The 19,601-nt window shown below is 39.7% G+C and overlaps 1 protein-coding gene across 1 annotated transcript in view; it reads left to right on the top strand.

The window, feature by feature from the left end:
• CTNNA3 (catenin alpha 3) overlaps positions 1-19,601 on the top strand; it is a 544,761-nt gene that overhangs the window by 284,598 nt on the left and 240,562 nt on the right. The gene's annotated exons all lie outside the window — the stretch shown is intronic.

Genomic DNA, 19,601 nt, shown 5'->3' with positions numbered 1-19,601 from the left:
TTGTTGGTAATGCAGTGGACCCGATGTAACCTTAGCTTTCAGTAATCCCTTTGTATTTTGTCCCATAGGAAGGTACAGGGACTGCATTGGTGACTATGTTCACAGCAGCATATTTTTGGTTTTCCCTATTATACATATTTTTGTATGGCCCTGCTCCATGTTTGTTCATGTGGAAGTGTTTGTAGCATACTGTTGTTTTTTTCTTGTAGCTATTATTGGAGTCTTCTGTGGGTGTTTTGAATAGTCTAGAGTCTTTAAAAGAATGTTAGGTACTTACTGTCTAATTATTAAGAGAGATTCAAATAAGCATATTCTTTCACATGTGGATAGTGTAGCCCAGGAGTGAACAGACTTTACATTTGCAGGATCTACTTTGTTTTTTATTAGAATCCTGACATCTACTAACTGGAGTCAGGTGCCAAATAGTAGCTCAGGAAGGGGTAGGGAGAAAGCCAGCCACTGCATCCCATGAAACATAGACTCGTATGACTGAATCTGAAGTTCTCTTATACCCCACCTCTCTCTGTTTTCTTCAGCTTAGCAGGCTAATTGTTTGGCACCTATAAAAGTTAGTAATTTTTGCTTACCTTGCTGTTTTGAGCAAATAGAACTGCTTTTTCTAGCTGCAGACTGCCTTTGCCTCACTCCACCCTCAACTTTACTTTACTGAAGCCTGGTCTGAACTGAACCCATGCAAGAGAAAAGAACATGTGCTCTTCACTTTCACAATCAGAATCAAGAATTCATGGAAATTCTTGTCAAGTGGTGTGTGTGTGCATACCATTGAACTTAGAAGAGACTAATCTGATAAATATTTGCTACTCTGGATGCTGGATTGTAGGACATGTGAAAGTGTGGCAGGAAAATTTAGGAGTAGCTTTGCTAGTAACACCACTGAGCTGATGTGCAATTGACTGAGTGAAGTGGGTAATTCATTATAATAAGAGTTTTCAACATGGGAATAGAAACCCTCAATAATCACAATTCCCATCTGCCTGCTAGAAACACTTTGCACAGTGAATCAACCCTCTCCACTCAGCCAATCATATGGTGTCTTGGGAAGTGTTGTTGGTGTGTGCAATATTGCCCAGGCAGCCCCATGTGTACCAACAGGCACCTTTGTGTGTTCTGCGATAAGTACCGTGTTTCTCATATTATAAGACACGTCTTATATTTATTTTTTCCTCAAAAAAACACACTATGGCTTATTTTCAAGGGATGTATTATTTTTTTCCTCCTCCTCCTGCCGCGGCCGGCATTACTGCTGCGCCTATCACTATGTCTTATTTTCGGGGTATGGCTTATATTCCTTGAATGCTTAAAAATCCTGCTATGGCTTATTTTATGGGTATGTCTTAAAATATGAGAAACAGGGTATCTGAAGAAGGTAGACGTGTGACATATCCTTCATAACTACTACTGTGCTTTGTTCATCTTTCTTTGGAAAGAGGCAACACTGCTATAATTTGAAAAGTTACTGGGGGGATTTGAATTCCTTAGAGTTGCCTCTGTGACTACTAGTGAGATATTCTGCTAAACAATTTGTTTCACAAAGATAGCAACCCCAGAGTCATCCGTGACTGGACCTAACGGTCAGGGGTAAAGGTAAAGGAACCCCTGACCATTAGGTCCACTTGCAGATGACTCTGGGGTTGGGGCGCTCATCTCACTTTGTTGGCCGGGGGAGCCGGCGTACAGCTTTCAGGTCATGTGGCCAGCATGACAAAGCCGCTTCTGGTGAACCAGAGCAGCACACGGAAATGCCGTTTACCTTCTCGCTGTAGCGGTACTATTTCTCTACTTGCACTTTGACGTGCTTTCAAACTGCTAGGTTGGAAGGAGCAGGGACCCAGCAACAGGAGCTCACCCCGTCGCAGGGATTCGAACTGCTGACCTTCTGATCGGCACGCCCTGTGGTTTAGACCCTTTACCTTTATTAAATATGCCAGAGAAAAAGCTTTAAGAGTAGATATCCATTTCAGATCAGGCACCCCATTCTTAGAACTAGAACCCCGCAAACCCAGTGATGGGTAGAACAAGACCTCTGATCTGCACTGGACTTTGCGAGTTGATATCCATTACTCTCTGTTTGGCAGTTTGTAAAGGGACCCAGGTGGCGAAAGGGACCCAGGTGGCGCTGTGGTTAAACCACTGAGCCTAGGGCTTGCTGATCAGAAGGTCGGCGGTTCGAATCCCTGTGATGGGGTGAGCTCCCATTGCTTGGTCCCAGCTCCTGCCAACCTAGCAGTTCGAAAGCACGTCAAAATGCAAGTAGATAAATAGGAACCGCTACAGCGGGAAGGTAAACGGCGTTTCCATGTGCTGCTCTGGTTCGCCAGAAGCAGCTTTGTCATGCTGGCCACATGACCTGGAAGCTGTCTTCGGACAAACGCCGGCTCCCTCGGCCAATAATGCGAGATGAGCGCGCAACCCCAGAGTCGGTCACGACTGGACCTAATGGTCAGGGGTCCCTTTACCCTTTACCTAGATAACAAATAAGAAGACCAAAGTTCAACTGTCACAAGTTTTGCAACAATTTCTTTATCTAGGCAGACTTGTCTATCATTTCCTGGAATACAAAGGAACTGGGAGTAAGCAAAAGATAGCAACAGAGCCAAAATTTAATGGATTAGATCCATTAGCTCAAAGAATTTAGACCAGCGTCCAAATTAAGAGCAGCAACAGTAACACGTCTAGGAATGCCAAATATAAAACAAAAGAAAATAGGGTTGAGCTCCTTCCGTGTGCATTTAAAAGCATGGAAACCAAGTAAGTGCTGCAGAAATTGTATCTGTGATACAATTTTGGCTTTAATAACTCTACTGGTCACTGGGATAAATAAAACTTTCACCCTATAATTAGCAGATCCAACCAGGGCGGTCACAATATTAAAAACAGTTTAAAACAACTTAAAATCACAAAAATAACTACGCACTATTCACCCTCCAATAGTCTGCCCTACACTATCTTAGTAAACTGGCTATAACTCTATATTATATGCCTGCAAGAGGCATACCACCTAGTGAAAGGGGTGAACCATGTTAAATGTGACAGCTACCATGCAGCTACAAATGCAGCTACCATGGTTTAGTATGTGTAGGCCTGAAGTATCAGCCTTGACTGTTTTCTGTTTAAGGAATTTGAATGCCTTGGACAAAATCTATTTTCTCAAAAGAGTGCCTCTAATCATGAGAGAAACCTATGGCTCTCCAGCTGTTGTTGGACTACAACTCCCTTCAGTCTTGAGCACTGACAATTCTGGCTAGGGCCACAGCTTCCCCCTCCTTGCTCTGAACAATGATGCTTTTAAGTGTGGGTGGGTGGGTGAATATGCACGCTTAAAAATTTAGCTTTACATTATGCATCCTAAAGTTGTAAAAATGCACCTCTCTGCAGAATTTAGTGACTTGGAAGCATTATTAGAAGCACTGTCAAGGTTTGTAACCTCAAAACATAAACAGCATTTCCCCCTAATTTCTTTGAAAATCTGTGAAGTGCTTTCTTCTCTTTCCTCCTCCTCCTCCTCCTCTTTCTTCTCTTTGAGAACAAATGCTTTCATGTGCATGTTTAAATTTTCTTTAATAATAAGCTGCATATAATAAGCTAGCTCCTTGGCAAGCACTATAGCTTCTCACTTTTTTTTGCATCTGTTCAATTTTTGTTTACCGGTATGTTTTACACACATTTCTGGATCCCTAACTTCCTTCTCCTAATGCTATGTTGTTGTTGTTTAGTCGTTTAGTTGTGTCCGACTCTTTGTTACCCCATGGACCATAGCACGCCAGGCACTCCTGTCTTCCGCCTCCCGCAGTTTGGTCAAACTCATGTTCGTAGCTTCGAGAACACTGTCCAACCATCTCATCCTCTGTCGTCCCCTAATGCTATATCACATGTTATAACAGAAACAGGCATCTGTTTATATATTTATATATTTATCTGCAGCACGTATAGGCCATGTTATAACCTAGGTATTTGGGGAGCTTGCAGCATAAATCTGAGTTTAGAAATTGGTAACAGTAAGATAAAAAGTACCAGTAAAAATATTGCAATTCTCCACATTTTTATTTTATTTATTTTTTAAAAAAGATAATCAGTGTTTTAGTGTGAATATCTCTGAATATATACATCTTTGTATGCAGTTTTGCTAATGTACAAGTTTTTGCAAGCTATTTTCCCTAATATGTCTTTTTGTACTTAATATATATTAGCCCTTTTCAGTAATATATGCATTTCAATGTACATTTTACCCTTGTATATACATTTTTGTTCACATTACTTGGCTGGAGAACTGAATTGCAGAATTTGGAGAAGTGCAAATTTGAAAGTGAGACTGCATTTCAATTCCCATATTGTTTTGGGAAGTGTGAATTAGGCAGGTTTGCATTTAAAGGCAAACTGAACTGAATCTCTTAATAATAATAATAATAATAATAATAATAATAATAATAATAATAATATTTATACCCCACCCATCTGGCTGGGTTTCCCCAGCCACTCTGGGCGGCTTCCAACCGATAAATAAAATAAAATAATCTATTAAACATTAACAGCCTCCCTAAACAGGGCTGCCTTCAGATGTCTTCTAAAAATCTGGTAGCTGTTTTTCTCTTTGACATCTGATGAGAGGGTGTTCCAGAGGGCGTGCCACTACCGAGAATGCCCTCTGCCTGGTTCCCTGCAACTTGGCTTCTTGCAGTGAGGGAACTGCCAGAAGGCCCTCGGCACTGGACCTCAGTGTTGAGGCAGAACAATGGGGGTGGAGACGCTCCTTCATGTATACTGGACTGAGGCCATTTAAGGCTTTAAAGGTCAGCACCAACACTTTGAATTGTGCTCAGAAACGTACCCATCTCTAGCTGAGGGTCCTCTACAGTCAGGTGGGTTTGTGGGGTGGGTGGGTGAGATTGAGATTGAATAATACTTACGTGTGTAATTTTAGAGTTTTTCTTTTAAGGTAATTGCTTCCTTCATTTTAATATAATAATAATAATTTATTATTTATACCCCGCCTATCTGGCTGGGTTTCCCCAGCCACTCTGGGCGGCTTCCAACAGAAAAATAAAACACAGTAATCTATTAAACATTAAAAGCCTCCCTGAACAGGGCTGCCTTCAGATGTCTTCTAAAAGTCTGGTAGTTGTTTTTCTCTTTGACATCTGTTGGGAGGGAGTTCCACAGGGCAGGCGCCACCACCGAGAAGGCCCTCTGCCTAGTTCCCTGCAACTTGGCTTCTCACAATGAGGGAACCACCAGAAGGCCCTCAGTGCTGGACCTCAGTGTCTTGGCAGAATGATGGAGGTGGAGACGCTCCTTCAGGTATACTGGACCGAGGCCATTTAGGGCTTTAAAGGTCAGCACCAACACTTTGAATTGTGCTCGGAAACGTACTGGGACCCAATGTAGATCTTTCAAGACCGGTGTTATGTGGTCTTGGCAATATTACCATTGACAAGCATATAGCTGAGGGCTGTTTTAATCCTACTAACACTGGATTCAGAGAAATTCTTAGGCTAATTTAGGTATGCATAAATGCTTCCATTTACTCTTAGAGATATTAATTATTATAATTTAACTGCTTCTGGTGCTCCAATTATTAATTTCTGGTTTTGAGAGTTATCATCCCATTATTGGATACATGTAATGAAAAAAAGGGACAGCTATAAGAAATTCTTATTTAAAAGTTTCATGATGTGGTTCCCAAGTACTTACATGTATTTCTGAGAAACAGCATGATTAATGATGCTGAGTGCATTTTCAATAAATAGTAGTGCTTGGCTCTCCAGGAAATTAATTAGATAGCAGCTATATTGCATCTGTCAGGTTAGTAGTATATCATATGTAAAATACTCCCAAGAAAGCAGTCATACAAGGGGATATTTGACACACAAATTAACAGATTTACAATGCAACCCTGTGCACGCCTGCTCAGAAGTCTCTGCTTTGAGCTCTTATTGAATTCATAGAGGATTATGTTCAGGTAAATGTGTCTTTGATTGCAGCCCTGTGTATGCAAAAATAAATATCTTTTAGTATCCAACACTATTAGAAACAAGGGCAGGGGGAAAATGGATAGAGTTGGATCATGTAAACAAATATCCCTTTTCAGCCTGCCAGAAATGTATTTGGAATAGCACTGAATACTCAGAATTTTAGAAGAAAGACTGTTGTTTTTGTTGTTGTTTATGTAGCTTGGCTGTTAAGGATCTAAACTTAAATATATTTGAATTTATCATATTTGTGTAAAAACATACATATTTTCTACTGTTGATTATGCGTATGGGGCAGTAATGGAGATTTAGTGGACTCTTGTCATGGGCAAAATGGGCACTGAAGAGTCTGCCCAATAACATCTTACACAGTGTGCGGGGCTGCAGTTTAAAACACAAAAGGGTGCATGTATGGAAGGTGTTGACTCTTTCCCTACACAGCTCCTCCTCTCAGCACTTTTCTTCTCTCTGGAAGAAGTAGCCTAACCTGGCTCTAGGAGACCATGTGGTTAAATCATTCTCTCCAATTAATTTTAATCTCAAGCTGTATGTATGCTTCTCTCAGATTTTAAGAGGGGAACAAAGTGAAACTTAGGTAGTAGTTAGTAATGTAGCTAGTAATGGCTTGAAAGTGTAGTAAGCCCTTCTCACTTACGTCAGCATCATATTGTCTAGTCACATCAGTCACTCAGATAGTTATTGTTTGAAGCTGGTGCCATTACAATATAATTCACAAAAGACAAGTGAGACAATCCAACAGAAAGTTGAAGACAGGGATTTTCAGAAACGCTAGTTGTAAAATAATAATAATAATAATAATAATAATAATAATAATAATAATAATAAAATCATTTCAATTAAAAAAATCATTTCAATTAAAAAAACCAAAACACTTTGGCAGTTGACACTGTTTGGAGTCAAAAACATAGCTTGTAACTTTCTCGCTGATATTATGTATGAAGCTACCCAATAGGTAACAATCAAATGACCTGATACACTTGTAGAAGATTTTGAAATGAGGGAGATATAAAGAGGCTGTAGATAATACAATGGTGTGAAATAAGTATTGTTAGAAGATAGTTATAATGGAATTAAAAGGAAAGATATAGATAGAGTGTAAAATGGTAGGATATAAAAGATAGAGAAATAAGGTGATATTAAGTAAAAGTTAGAGTTTTTATAAGATTTAGAGATTACTAAGGATGATCTGTAAAGGAACGCAGAAGGAGGCGGAATGAAGAAGTCATCAGATTAGAAATAAGGCTTATAAATTAGAATTTTTGTTTTTTGTATTTTTTGTATTTTGTATTTTTGTGTTTTGTATTTTTGTATGTTTTTTGTTTGTTTTAAAAAAATATCCCAATAAATACATTTTTTTAAAGAAGATTTTGAAATGAATGGATGAATCTATCCCCAGGGGAATTGTATAAGTTGTAGTGCACAAAGACGGTGATCTAGCTTGAGCTGCATAAACAGAGATGATAATTTGTTGGCCTATTCAACAATTCAATAGTCAGATATTATTTGGGCCATATTATAGGAAAGAAATTATTCTTATCACAAGCCAATATGCATAATGCTGTGTTTGGGAAAATTGATTTGTGCAGTTGCGCACAGTAAGGAAAAAACTCATGTAAATGAGGTAAATATATAGATATTTATTTATATTTGATTTGCATGTACACTAAGATGGCATTTTGGAAACTATACTCTTTTTTGTTTTTGTTTTTTGAATATGTTTATTTTTATACTTCTAACAGTACCATCTTATAAAACTACAACTAAATGAGCATTTATGTGCATCATATTATTTTAGAACAGAATTCTGCCACAGTTGTATCAGTTTATTAGAAATCAATTTCGCCCAACCTTCCCTTCAATGCTTCTGATGCTATATTCAAAGGAAGAGAACCCCACTAAGACCTCATAACATAGCTGTGTGGTAATCTCACAAGGTAAAAAAAAAACATTTCTATTGAAATGTGAGATAGCCTGGGTTCTGAATTGGTAGCATTATAATTCAATATAAATAATACATTGTGTTTAAAAGTTAAGCAGCCATATTATAGTGGGTTGTACAGATTCTCTGGGCAAAATTCCAATCATGCAAAGGTTTATTGCCCATATGTCTGTGATGTAATTATCATATAAATATGAAACTAACACTAAAAGAGTCATTTTACTGTGGCTTTCTTTTGCATTGTGCCTAAACTGACCATCGTGGCCAGTGAAATTTATGGCAAAAATGGAAAATGAGGAACTTGAAATTTGATATGATGCATTTGTGTTGAATACCAGATCATTCAAAGTTGTCCAATATATTTATCATAAATATATATCCTGCCAGTACTTTAGGGGCCTAGAATTCATGGAACAATTATCCAGGAAAGAAGTGTAGATTTAAGCCACAGAGCCTTGGGCTTGCCGATCAGAAGGTCGGTGGTTCGAATCCCTGTGACAGGGTGAGCTCCTGTTGCTTGGTCCCTGCTCCTGCCAACCTAGCAGTTTGAAGGCACATCAAAGTACAAGTAGATAAATAGGTACTGCTCCAGCAGGAAGGTAAACGGCATTTCTTTGCGCTGCTCTGGTTCGCCAGAAGCGGCTTAGTCATGCTGGCCACATGACCTGGAAGCTGTACACCGGTTCCCTCGGCCAATAATGTGAGATGAGCGCCGCAACCCCAGAGTCGTCTGCAACAGGACCTAATAGTCATGGGTCCCTTTACCCTTTACCTATGGCATTAAAAGAACCAACATTCAAACAAAAAATTTTTAGTGAATGTAACTGTGTGCAGAGGTGGGGGGGGGAAGAGATGTGGAGCTGCCCTCCTGACACTGACATTGCTGCTGCTAACTTGGATGGGGCTGGGACAGAGCTGTGGGGCCATGTGGTTGCACCAGTAGGACTGCTGGAATAGTGGCACTTGTCCCACTGGTGTAACTGTAACCCAGACTTTGACACAACTCCAGGTAAGCAACTATGACACACCACTGCATGCACCGGTTCTTACTATGTGCATGCCACCTGGGGTTCCATGATGGAAGAAATGTGGGATATAAATGTAAGGATTGAAAGCCTGAGTGCAGTTTTTAATTTGATAAAATTCTAATTTAATATTCAAATTAATTTAAAAATTGCTATTTGAAACCTGCTGCATTGCCTCGCCTTAAATGTCTTTATTTAGTCACAATGAGTTTTATACTAGAAGTTTAAACTTGATGAAAAGACTTACCAGAGCATAACTTTGCTGCAATTGTCAAAAAGAATCTGCTCTAAGAAAATTAATTGGGTTTGAATCTTTGCTTTTAGTGACCAGAAGTCATGACAATGGCCTGACCTCCCAAATATATATATATATTTACTATATTCTGAAGGATGACCTGTGAACTCACTAAAATTCACATGGAAACTTGAACTGGTGCTGCCGTTTGATGAAGTGACATGGTGGTCCTTATGGGACAAGACACCATTTAGATCTAACTCTGTGAGAAATGGGGAACTTACGTTGAATTGTTCCATAAGTGGCATATAAATTCACAAAGATTATCACATATGGCTCCAGGTTCCTCTCTGAGGTACTAGAAAGGATGTTAAGATAAAGGAACATATCTGCATTTATGGTGGAAATATCCATGGATTAAATTGTATTGGAACACTGTGTTTTGTTATATCAGACTCATTGTAAAGGGTAAACAACAGAAGATGGGTCAGTTTTGTGTAGCAGCAGGGAACTGGCCAGTTATTTACTTACTAATGCCAGACTAATTATTTTAGAGATACATGGTGGAAGCAGATATAAACTACTGATACGCAAGAGTGTGGGATATTGCTTTATTAGAAAAATGGACACACAAACGGAGAGCACTTAGAAGCCAATGAAAAAGTGAAAAGTTTGTTTTAATTTGGTATGATTTTGTGGCTAATGTTAAAGACATACAAACCTGGTTAACCAACTGCCAAGTTTGTGCTTGACGTTAGTCAATACCAGTAGTGACATGCATTATGACAGAATCACCAGATCACCCATAGCAAATCCTGGTAGCTTATTTATTTCTTTACCTGGAAGGACTCTGTTTACTGTGCTATTGATTGATTACAGTTCCTGCTACTTGGAGCACCACTGCAGAAGGACTTATTGCCACTTAAAAGTGCATATTTGCTCATCATGGCATACCTTCTATTTTGAGAAAAGATAATAGACCAGAATTTTCTGCCAAGCTGTTTTGCAATTGACTTTGATTTTCAACATATCATCATCAGTCAAGAGTTCTCTCGAAGTAGTGGGAAAACAAAACAGGTATTTCATGCAGTAAAGAACCTTCTGCAAAATAATGAAGAAATACACACAGTTCTCCTGATATGCTGCTCAGCCCCACTGGTTGGAATCCTGCAGAGTTGCTTATGAATCAGTAGCACCCCAGACCCTAGTAAACTTGGCAGCCCTTACTACTAATTCAGTTTGATACGTGTGGGCATCGAATTAAATTAAGTTCAGTAAAAAGACACAGTTTCAATATCAGACTTTGAAGCAGGAATATATCACCCATTGTCTTGGTCAAAGCAATTTCTAATAATGCACCTGGGAAACAGAGAGAATTGAGGAAGTATACTGCAGCCACAATCCATTCTCACACAGTACACAGAAAGCGTTTTATACTTTAATTTTCTGCATCACATCAATTTAGCCGGCCATTCAAAGCCATTTCCTAGGGTGTGGCTGCTGTCACACATGCTGACAGCTTCTAGGAGCCACAGAGAGCTGAGTGCAGGCTGGGGACCAAAGGTGGACAAACTACCTCAGAAAGAGCAGTATGTGTCCCCCACCTGAGGACACCAAAGGATACTATTTATTATTATTATTATTATTATTATTATTATTATTATTATTATTATTTATTGTTTATACCCCGCCCATCTGGCTGGGTTTCCCCCGCCACTCTGAGCGGCTTCCAACAAATACCAAAATACATTAAAATATCACAGATTAAAAACTTTCCTAAATAGGGCTGCTTTTAGGTGTTTTCTAAATGTCAGGTAGTTGTTTATCTCCTTGACCTCCGATGGAAGGGCGTTCCACAGGGCGGGCACCACTACCGAGAGGGCCTTCTGCCTGGTTCCCTGTAGCTTTGCTTCTCGCAGTGAGGGAACTGCCAGAAGGCCCTTGGCCCTGGATCTCAGTATCCGGGCTGAACAATGGGGGTGGAGACGCTCCTTCAGGTATATAGGACCGAGGCCGTTTAGGGCTCTAAAGGTCAGCACCAACACTTTGAATTGTACTACCCCTCACTTAACACCCCATATACCCCAAGTACCAATCTAGTGACTGGTGAGAACCTCAGGTGCTTTATTTGGACTGAGGTTGCCTATTATGAGTGAAACTGGAAAGCACTTGAGGAATGGTTCGCTTTTTCTCCTTAGAATACTAAATTTTCTAATAATTTCTGGTCCTGATTCATGAAGCCTCCAGTTCGCTCACTTGTGACCTCCCCCCACCCCATTTTTTTTGTTACCTGGTGACTGTTGCTTCTTCAGTAGCAATGACAACCCTCTCCCTCCTGTCTCTCTCTCCCACCCCCATTCACGCCTGGTCACAGGCAAAAACAACAGGAGGGCTCCCTTATCCCACACCACCCATTGAAGTGTTATGCCATATTGCATGTGCCAGCAGCCCCAGGACATATAATTTTATCTGTGTTTCACACTATCAGGCAACAGAAGGAAACAGTAACTGTGGCACAGGTGCCAGTGAAGGAGAGGGGGGAGAAACAGGAAGGTCCTCCTTTTATCCCTACCACAGACTTCACCACATCAGCAGTCAGTTAAATGAGTGGGTCAGGGGGGACAGATTTTTTCCTCTCAGATTAAAATACAAATGGAGAGAATATAGGGGCCATAACACACACCTCCATATTGAAATGAAGCATCATGCGTTGCCAAGGAATTATGAACTCCAGTGATACTGCCATTTTGCTATTTGCATAATTTCAACCCCCCCCCATACTACTGGCAAAAAATCCAATTCTGCTGAATTAAGCCTAGCACCCAACATAACCTGCTCACCTGTACTAAGACCTGAGAAAGTGCAAGGTCACAGGAGGAACAAGTTCAGGCTGGTAAACTGCCCTCCATCTGAGCTTCCCAGTGGTACATGACCAGCATGTCAGGTGTTTGTGCACTTTTGCAATGGGGGGCTATTTGACTAGCACACACTGAGGACTCAGCAGAAGCAAAAGAGAGAAGGGGATTTTGCTTAGAGACCCTGTCCTATTTGAGACTAGAACACTGCAAGGGTTGCTGGCAAGACTTGACACAAAATCAATCTAATTGTAAGAGATCAGGACCCTGGTCAGCTCCCTGCAGAGAGAGTATCTGAGGTTGGATGCAAGGCAACTTAGAGCAGCAAGCTGGAAACATTGCTTCAGCAATTGTCTTATGTCTTTTGAGTTTAACAGAGCTCTACCCTGCCCTCTAAGGGAAGCAGTTGCAAAGTAGGGGTTGTGCCCCATTATACCAGCTTTAACTCTAGAGCGCCGTGGAGGGGAGATCTCAACAAGCTCAGGGAAACCCAGATGTTTGCAGAAATACAACAACAACAACATAGTATAAAAACCCTCCCCCCTCCCAAAACAAACAAACAAACAAACAAACAAACAAGAAACCACCCAATGAGGACTGAACATGCTTAGTGGATAAGGATGTTGACAGTCTTCTGGAAGGTAAAGTTGGAAAGCCATGGAGGAAGTAGAATGGAGTAGAGCATATTGCAATAATCCTTGGAAAAGACCCTGATGTTGGGTAAGATTGAGGGCACTAGAAGAAGGGGACGACAGAGGACGAGATGGTTGGACAGTGTTCTCGAAGCTACGAACATGAGTTTGACCAAACTGCGGGAGGCAGTGGAAGACAGGAGTGCCTGGCGTGCTATGGTCCATGGGGTCACGAAGAGTCGGACACGACTAAACGACTAAACAACAACAACAACAACAACATATTGCAAGAAGGCACGGATTAATGGCTGGATCACTGGGCAGGAGTGTTCCACGCTGTAATCTTTTTTTGGAAAGTCTTTCTCATTGTTAGACATCCTGCTGACAGATTTTAATTGCTATGTTGATCAGAGAGAATGAAAGATAGCAAAGGCAACTTGATGTCTGAAGACTTGCAGCCAATTTCATTGATAATCGTAGTCATAGAAGTATAGTTGGAATCATAGTTGGAAGAGATACGTGGCCCAGTTGAATTTAATTTTCTTATATTGCAATTTTGTGATTCTGAATATGGAAGCCTCTAATGAATAAAACTGTATCAGGATCAATTAGCACATAATCCTCCATTTACTAGTTTAAAAGAAGTGAATGAGTGCATGTATTTGAGGAAACTTGAGTCGTGCAATAGGTGTGGGAAACTCTAATTGCCCTGAGTTGATCTTTCAGGTCATCAGCATCAATCAGTTCTAACCTTTATGTGCTCCCTTTCTCACTGGTGCAGATATTCCCACACAGAAGGAAACCCAATAATGAACTAGCTCAACAGTCTCCTTTTAATGCAGGATTGTGGAATGTTCCCAGCCTGGGGATCCTTAGTGGAGAAAAATGAAATAAAAAATGCCCTGCAGGACATGCAGAATGGATTTGCAGAGTCTGTGAAATCCTGAGAGGATCAAGGACAATCTTTATTATTATAATTCATTGTTTTCTGAGCTCATGGGCTGGTAGGAACTAGCAGAAAGTGCTATATTTTTCAGTCATGCAGTAAGCCCCCAGATATTTTAAAAACCACTTAATTTAGAATATCCAATAACACCACAGTTCTTGCACAGAATAAAGGCATTGGGGAAAGAAGTCCCTTATGCTAGCTATATATATTTTTTCCTAGGATCAGCCTGTCAAAATCAATCACAATTTAGTAAAGACACTTCTCCAAATCAGAATAAATGAAAAATGACCAGCCCGAGGTGTCAGGCGAAAGGAAACGTAATTTTGAATATGTATTGGTATTATTAATAGAGCTGAGACAGGACTGGGCTTTCTAATTCAACTAATTCACACACACAAAAAGGCTGACCCCTATGGACAATGTTGTTCCTCTCTATTTCTGAACAGGAGGTTAACTCTTTCTTCTGCCATCTTTTCCCTGGAAAGGGTTGCAGCAAAATACAGTAATGATAACAGTGTCCAAGCTTCCAATTTATATATGTGTTTTCACTCTTTGAGAACAGAGATTGTTATACATAACTGAGGCTTTTCCAAATTCGATCTCTTTGGAGAAGCTGAATTACAGGCCATCATAATGTGATATAGGAGAAATGTGATGGAGATGCTCAGGATTCTGATAGAAGAGTCCTTGGTGTTCTCACTAAATATAAGAAAGGAGTTTCCACAGTTGCCTGAATGGTTCCTTGTGTTGCAGCATCTAGAACCCAGTGTTTCTGTTTTTGGGAAAGATTTGACATCTCTGGCTTAATACTTGGAAAAGAGCATCAAGCCTGGACACTCCTTGCCCCCTTCCCTCCTCCTATTGCAGGCTAGCTGTGGAACTTCATTCCTGGTCCCTTTTTAAACCACAGTTCCCCATTAATATATGGAGTGCTTCAGTGTTTTCCTAATCAGGGTCAAATCATGGATCAGGATAATAGTTAATAAACTGACATTAAATCTCAGTTCCCCATTAAGCCACTTTTGAACTGTGAGGGTTACCCTTGCATTTGGCCTGGAAACTGGAGCTAGTACAGATGTTGCATTGCAGTTGCTAGCATGAGTGAGATCCTCTCGGCTTATAACCACCCCTGCTCATACATGTGCACTGGCTGCCAATTTGTTACTGGACCAAGTTCAAGGTGCTACTATTAGTATATTAAGCCCTTAACATCTTGGTGCCAGTTTCCTTGACAGTTTCCTTGACTACTGTACTACTATATGTAGAACTGGCACTTTTACAAGTTCTGGATAATGTTTGTCCTTTATTTGTGGGGTGTTAGGGGAGGCGATTTGTAAAGAACTGATCTTATAGCGTGGCAGCTCCTACACTCTGGAACTCCCTGCCCATTGACACGAGGAAGGTGCCTTCCCTATATTCTTTTTGGTGCCTGCTAAGCAACTTTTCTGTTTTGGGAAGCCTACCCAGACACATAAAGTTGATGTGTATCTTAATCTGTATTTTAAGTTTAAAATGTATACGTTTAACTCTTGATTTTATTTAATTTCCTTTTTATGAACTTGTTTTTAATGCTGAATTTTATGGGCATTCTAAATGTATATTTTATATTATTTGTAAACTGTTTAGAGGCTTTATTTGAAGTTAAGCAGTATACATTTTTTGTTAAATAAATTAATTAAATAAGTGGACAGCAAAGTGCTGAAACCAATGTGCCTGGGGACAGGGGAGTACTGCCACCAATTCTTCCTTTCCTTACCCTTGCTACACTATCCTCAAGCCTTTTCTTCTCCCATATTATTTACATTGTGAGTCCACCAAGCAGAGATCTTCTGTGCTCTGGATGATGCCTAGCATGCTATTGAAGAGCTAAGTATAGGTTCAGTAATAACACAGTGGTGTGTGAATCAAGAAGCATGGGCAGCCATTTTGCTGCTTCTTTCTGAAACACCCTCATAATAAATGCCTTTGTAACAATACTTTTGGCAAGAGTAATTGTTACTGTTCTATATCACCCATAAACACACGGTTTTTATTTCCATGGCAGATAAAGAACATCGAAGATTCATTGAAAATACGCAGTTGATGTATTTGTGCTATGTTCAGTGAAATTCCAGTGTTTCTTTTTTGTGATAAATGGCCTTCAATCTTTTTTGGTGTAAATTTACTCACTTGTGGCTATATTGGTAACACCCACTGAAATAAATTTGTTATTTACCAGTGAAATATTGCAGTGATACCTTCATGCTGAGCTTCACAAAAAAGCAAAGTGCTCTGGTTTAAATTCCTATTCCTGTACAGACCGAGAAGTCTGCCTGCTGATCATCATGTTGTCAGTGGTGATTTTTAGAACAGTTGTTTAAGATAGCTATATTTTGTCCTCTCATTTATTGACTTTGTGATTTCAAGCACCGTACAACAAACATAAACATATTGCACAAACATCTGTGTCACCCTTCCCCAACCTGGTGCCCTCCAGAAGTTTTGGACTATAGTTCTCATTCTCCAACCAACATAGATTTTCTGGATGGGATTGATGGGAGTTATAGCCAGAATATTGGAAGGGGGAGGCTGCTCTTTGCAATGTAGGCATACTACTGTCACTGTTTTCTCATATAGACTACCAGAGTTACTTTTCTAGAAAAAAAGGTGCTGGAACTCACCTTGTTCTCTTATACAGTGGTACCTCGGTTTAAGTACACAATTGGTTCCAGAAGTCTGTACTTAACCTGAAGCATACTTACTTAACCTGAAGCGAACTTTCACATTGAAAGTAATGGAAAGTGGATTAATCCATTCCAGATGGGTCCGCGGAGTACTTAAACTGAAAGTACTCAAACCGAACTGTACTTAAACCGAGGTATGACTGTAATGGCAATGACGTCCACCTGAGAGGTGCTGAAACCAAGTTCCGGTCAGTTCCAGCGGGGGGAAAAGCCCTGTAGACTACTAATGATGTTTTGTCATGTATTCTAAAAAAAAATGCTTCGTAATTATGCCTTCATATACACAGTTTCCTGTGCTACTAAGCAAAAAGCTTGCCCCATCTCATATTCTTGCTGGATTGCTTAGTTAAACTACTAATGAAGTTTTATAGTCTTTGAATCTATTGTGTAGATAGAGATTGAAGAGCCAAAAGGAATAGTGCTCAGTAATGATAATCACATCATAGATCTCTGGTGCACCTTAATTAACCTTGGTTGCTATTCGCTGAATGCTGTTGCTTTGTAATACAGTAAGTGGTGACACCTAGCAATTTATAGTATGTCTTATGGATGGTATGGTAAAGGTACTAATGCTGGAGTAACTAACACCTATTCTGATCTGGTTTATCACTGATCTCAGGAATATTATGGTAATGGATAAGAGGGGAAGAACTCATCAAAAGGTCTGCAGTTACCTGTCAATCAACATGCATTTTTTAAAAATAAATAAATAAATAAATAAATAAATAAATATGGCACTGATTCAACGAGGGTTGAACTTCTGTCTTGATATCTAGAAAACACTAGTGACTGGAAAGGCAATTATTCGGAGGCTTCCCTATTTCCATTGATTTGCTGCCTATGGTCATGATTAAGTGATGGGATAGGAGAGTTAAAAATGGGGGGGGGCTCTACCCTTTTTGCATTTGAATATATCAGAGGTAGAAGCAGTTGGAACAACAGGACATATCCTTTCAGCTGTCCCACTGATATCCCAGGCTCAGTGGCATTCGGGGGGGGGGAACAGTGCACCATTTTTACAAGATAGGTACTGATACATGCTTGCAGGAACAGTTTGCTTGTTGCAGGATATTTGGTTTGTATCTTTTTAAAGCCTGTATGATTACTATCCTCCTCCCTCTCCACAGTTCATATTTTCATTTTCCTTCTGTTCTTTTATGCACCTACACATATACAGTATATATCCTCGCCATTACACAACTGACTGATGAGTATTTGTATTTTGAAGGACATTTGATACCATACATTTTATTTCTCCTTTGCATATGTAGTGTAATTATAACATCTCTCTACTATTCACTCCATCTCAGTGCTTATCATGTGAAAGGACTGAAGAGTTTTGAATATGAATTTTTGAATTTATTATGAGATAATTATATGTGTTGAATACAATAAGCAGAGAATTGGAGCTTATGAAGGCAAAGGTTCTGCTTTGCACACAGATTGCTCCAGCAGGAAGTCTGTGATGGAAATGGAAAAGAGGAACTTAAAATATCAATGTTTGTTCTTTTTACATGGCTTCCATTTTTTAGTTCCACTTAGATGCAAACAGTTGCATTCATTTGGATTTGCTTTGAAAGTGTAGTGTTAATTGAGCTAAGCATTAACCTAAATAGTACAGTGATATGAGAAACAAGCATGGTTCTTATAAGTTGATGACCTTTCTGATTCACTTAAGGATTGAAATCCCTGATGAGCATATGCATATGAAGTGGAATTCAAGAGCCCATACTAGACAATATCTATATTATTATTATTTTGCTGCTTTCAGTTTATAAAAGAATAGCTAAATGATACATTTTCACAGATGTCCCAAAGACACAGCAAAAATCTGGTTGCAGAATTCCTGTTTGAGATAAAAGGTAACTCTTTGGAATTCGACATAGCACTAAGGAGATCATTCCATCAATGCAGACATTTATGCATCTCTAGTTTTCTTCCCCCTACACATGTACTTGGCGTTTCTCCCAGTGCTCCAGAGTTTAAGGAGGTGAGAGTACTTGCTCTGGTTTCTGCTAACATAAGCAGAATTTTTAGTAAGTACAGATCCAATTGTAATTTCAGTATTTAGTTTTGTGGGACAAATTTACATTATTTTTGGGAAATTACAGATAACATGTCTGGTGTTTTTATCAGTGCTGATCATATAGAAATGGATGCTCACGATCCCTTCCAACTCTACAATTCCATAGTTCTATTATCCAGAATGTTGACACCTAGGTGTCCTATCTGGCCCTTGAGACTCTCCCCAGGTTACACACACCTCCATCCCTGTGCTATGTAGTCTTTGATTTCTGCATATGTTGCTGAACTTCAACTTCCACCATCCCTGGCCATTGACCATGCTTAGTGGGGCTTTAATTATTATTTGCTGATGTTTAATTTCACTCTTTACTTTGATATGTTTATTTCAAAGTTATTGTGACTTTCTATATTGGATCAGATTGCTACTATTAATGTTTGATATTTTATTATGTTTTTATATTTGTTGGAAGCAACCTAGAGTGGCTGGGACATCCAAGCCAGATTGGTGGGGTTTGAATAATAATAATATTAATTCAGCAACATCTGCAGGACCAAAGATTTCCTACACCTGCACCAGAGCAAGGGTTGTCATGCTCACTGCTAATGTAGGAGTGAGAAACTTTGACCTGCTGTTTCAGTTGCAGCAGCCACTAGGGACCAATACTGGGAGGAGATTGCTGTGGCTGAAGGAAATGGAATTAGTGCTGGCATATGGATCTCCAAACTAAAGTTCCTCTTGTGTTCTACCTCAACCAGATATATAAAAAGGCAACTTGGCAGAGGGAGCAGGGAAAAGATGGCTAAAATAATTTGACTTGTTAACATATAGTAAGCAATAAACTGGATCACCTTTTTTTGCCTCTGTAAGGTAGGGAATGAGGAGGTTGTTTTAGCTAATTTGCCTGCACTGGGGCAATACATTCAAAAGAGAGCAGATGTACCTTAAAAACATTATACAGTTCTTCTCTCAAATCAAAATTCTCTCATGGCTGCACTTTTAAGCAAGCCAAAGTGTAATCTGTGTTCAGATTATTTTGTTTCATGATGCCACTAATGCTTCTGAAGTCAAGGCTCTCAACTTTATATTTCACACACATTCCCTCTGGTTCACCCCACATTATGAAAATAATTAGATAAAAGCTTCAGTTCTCCATAAAATTCACTTAACCAACTCCAGCTCCTCCATTACTAAACTGAGCTGCAAGCTAGA

The sequence above is a fragment of the Zootoca vivipara genome, chromosome 5 (genome assembly GCF_965207765.1).
Source record: "Zootoca vivipara chromosome 5, rZooViv2.hap1.1, whole genome shotgun sequence".
Classification (NCBI taxonomy): Eukaryota; Metazoa; Chordata; class Lepidosauria; order Squamata; family Lacertidae; genus Zootoca; species Zootoca vivipara.
This window is presented reverse-complemented; position numbering and strand designations above follow the sequence as displayed.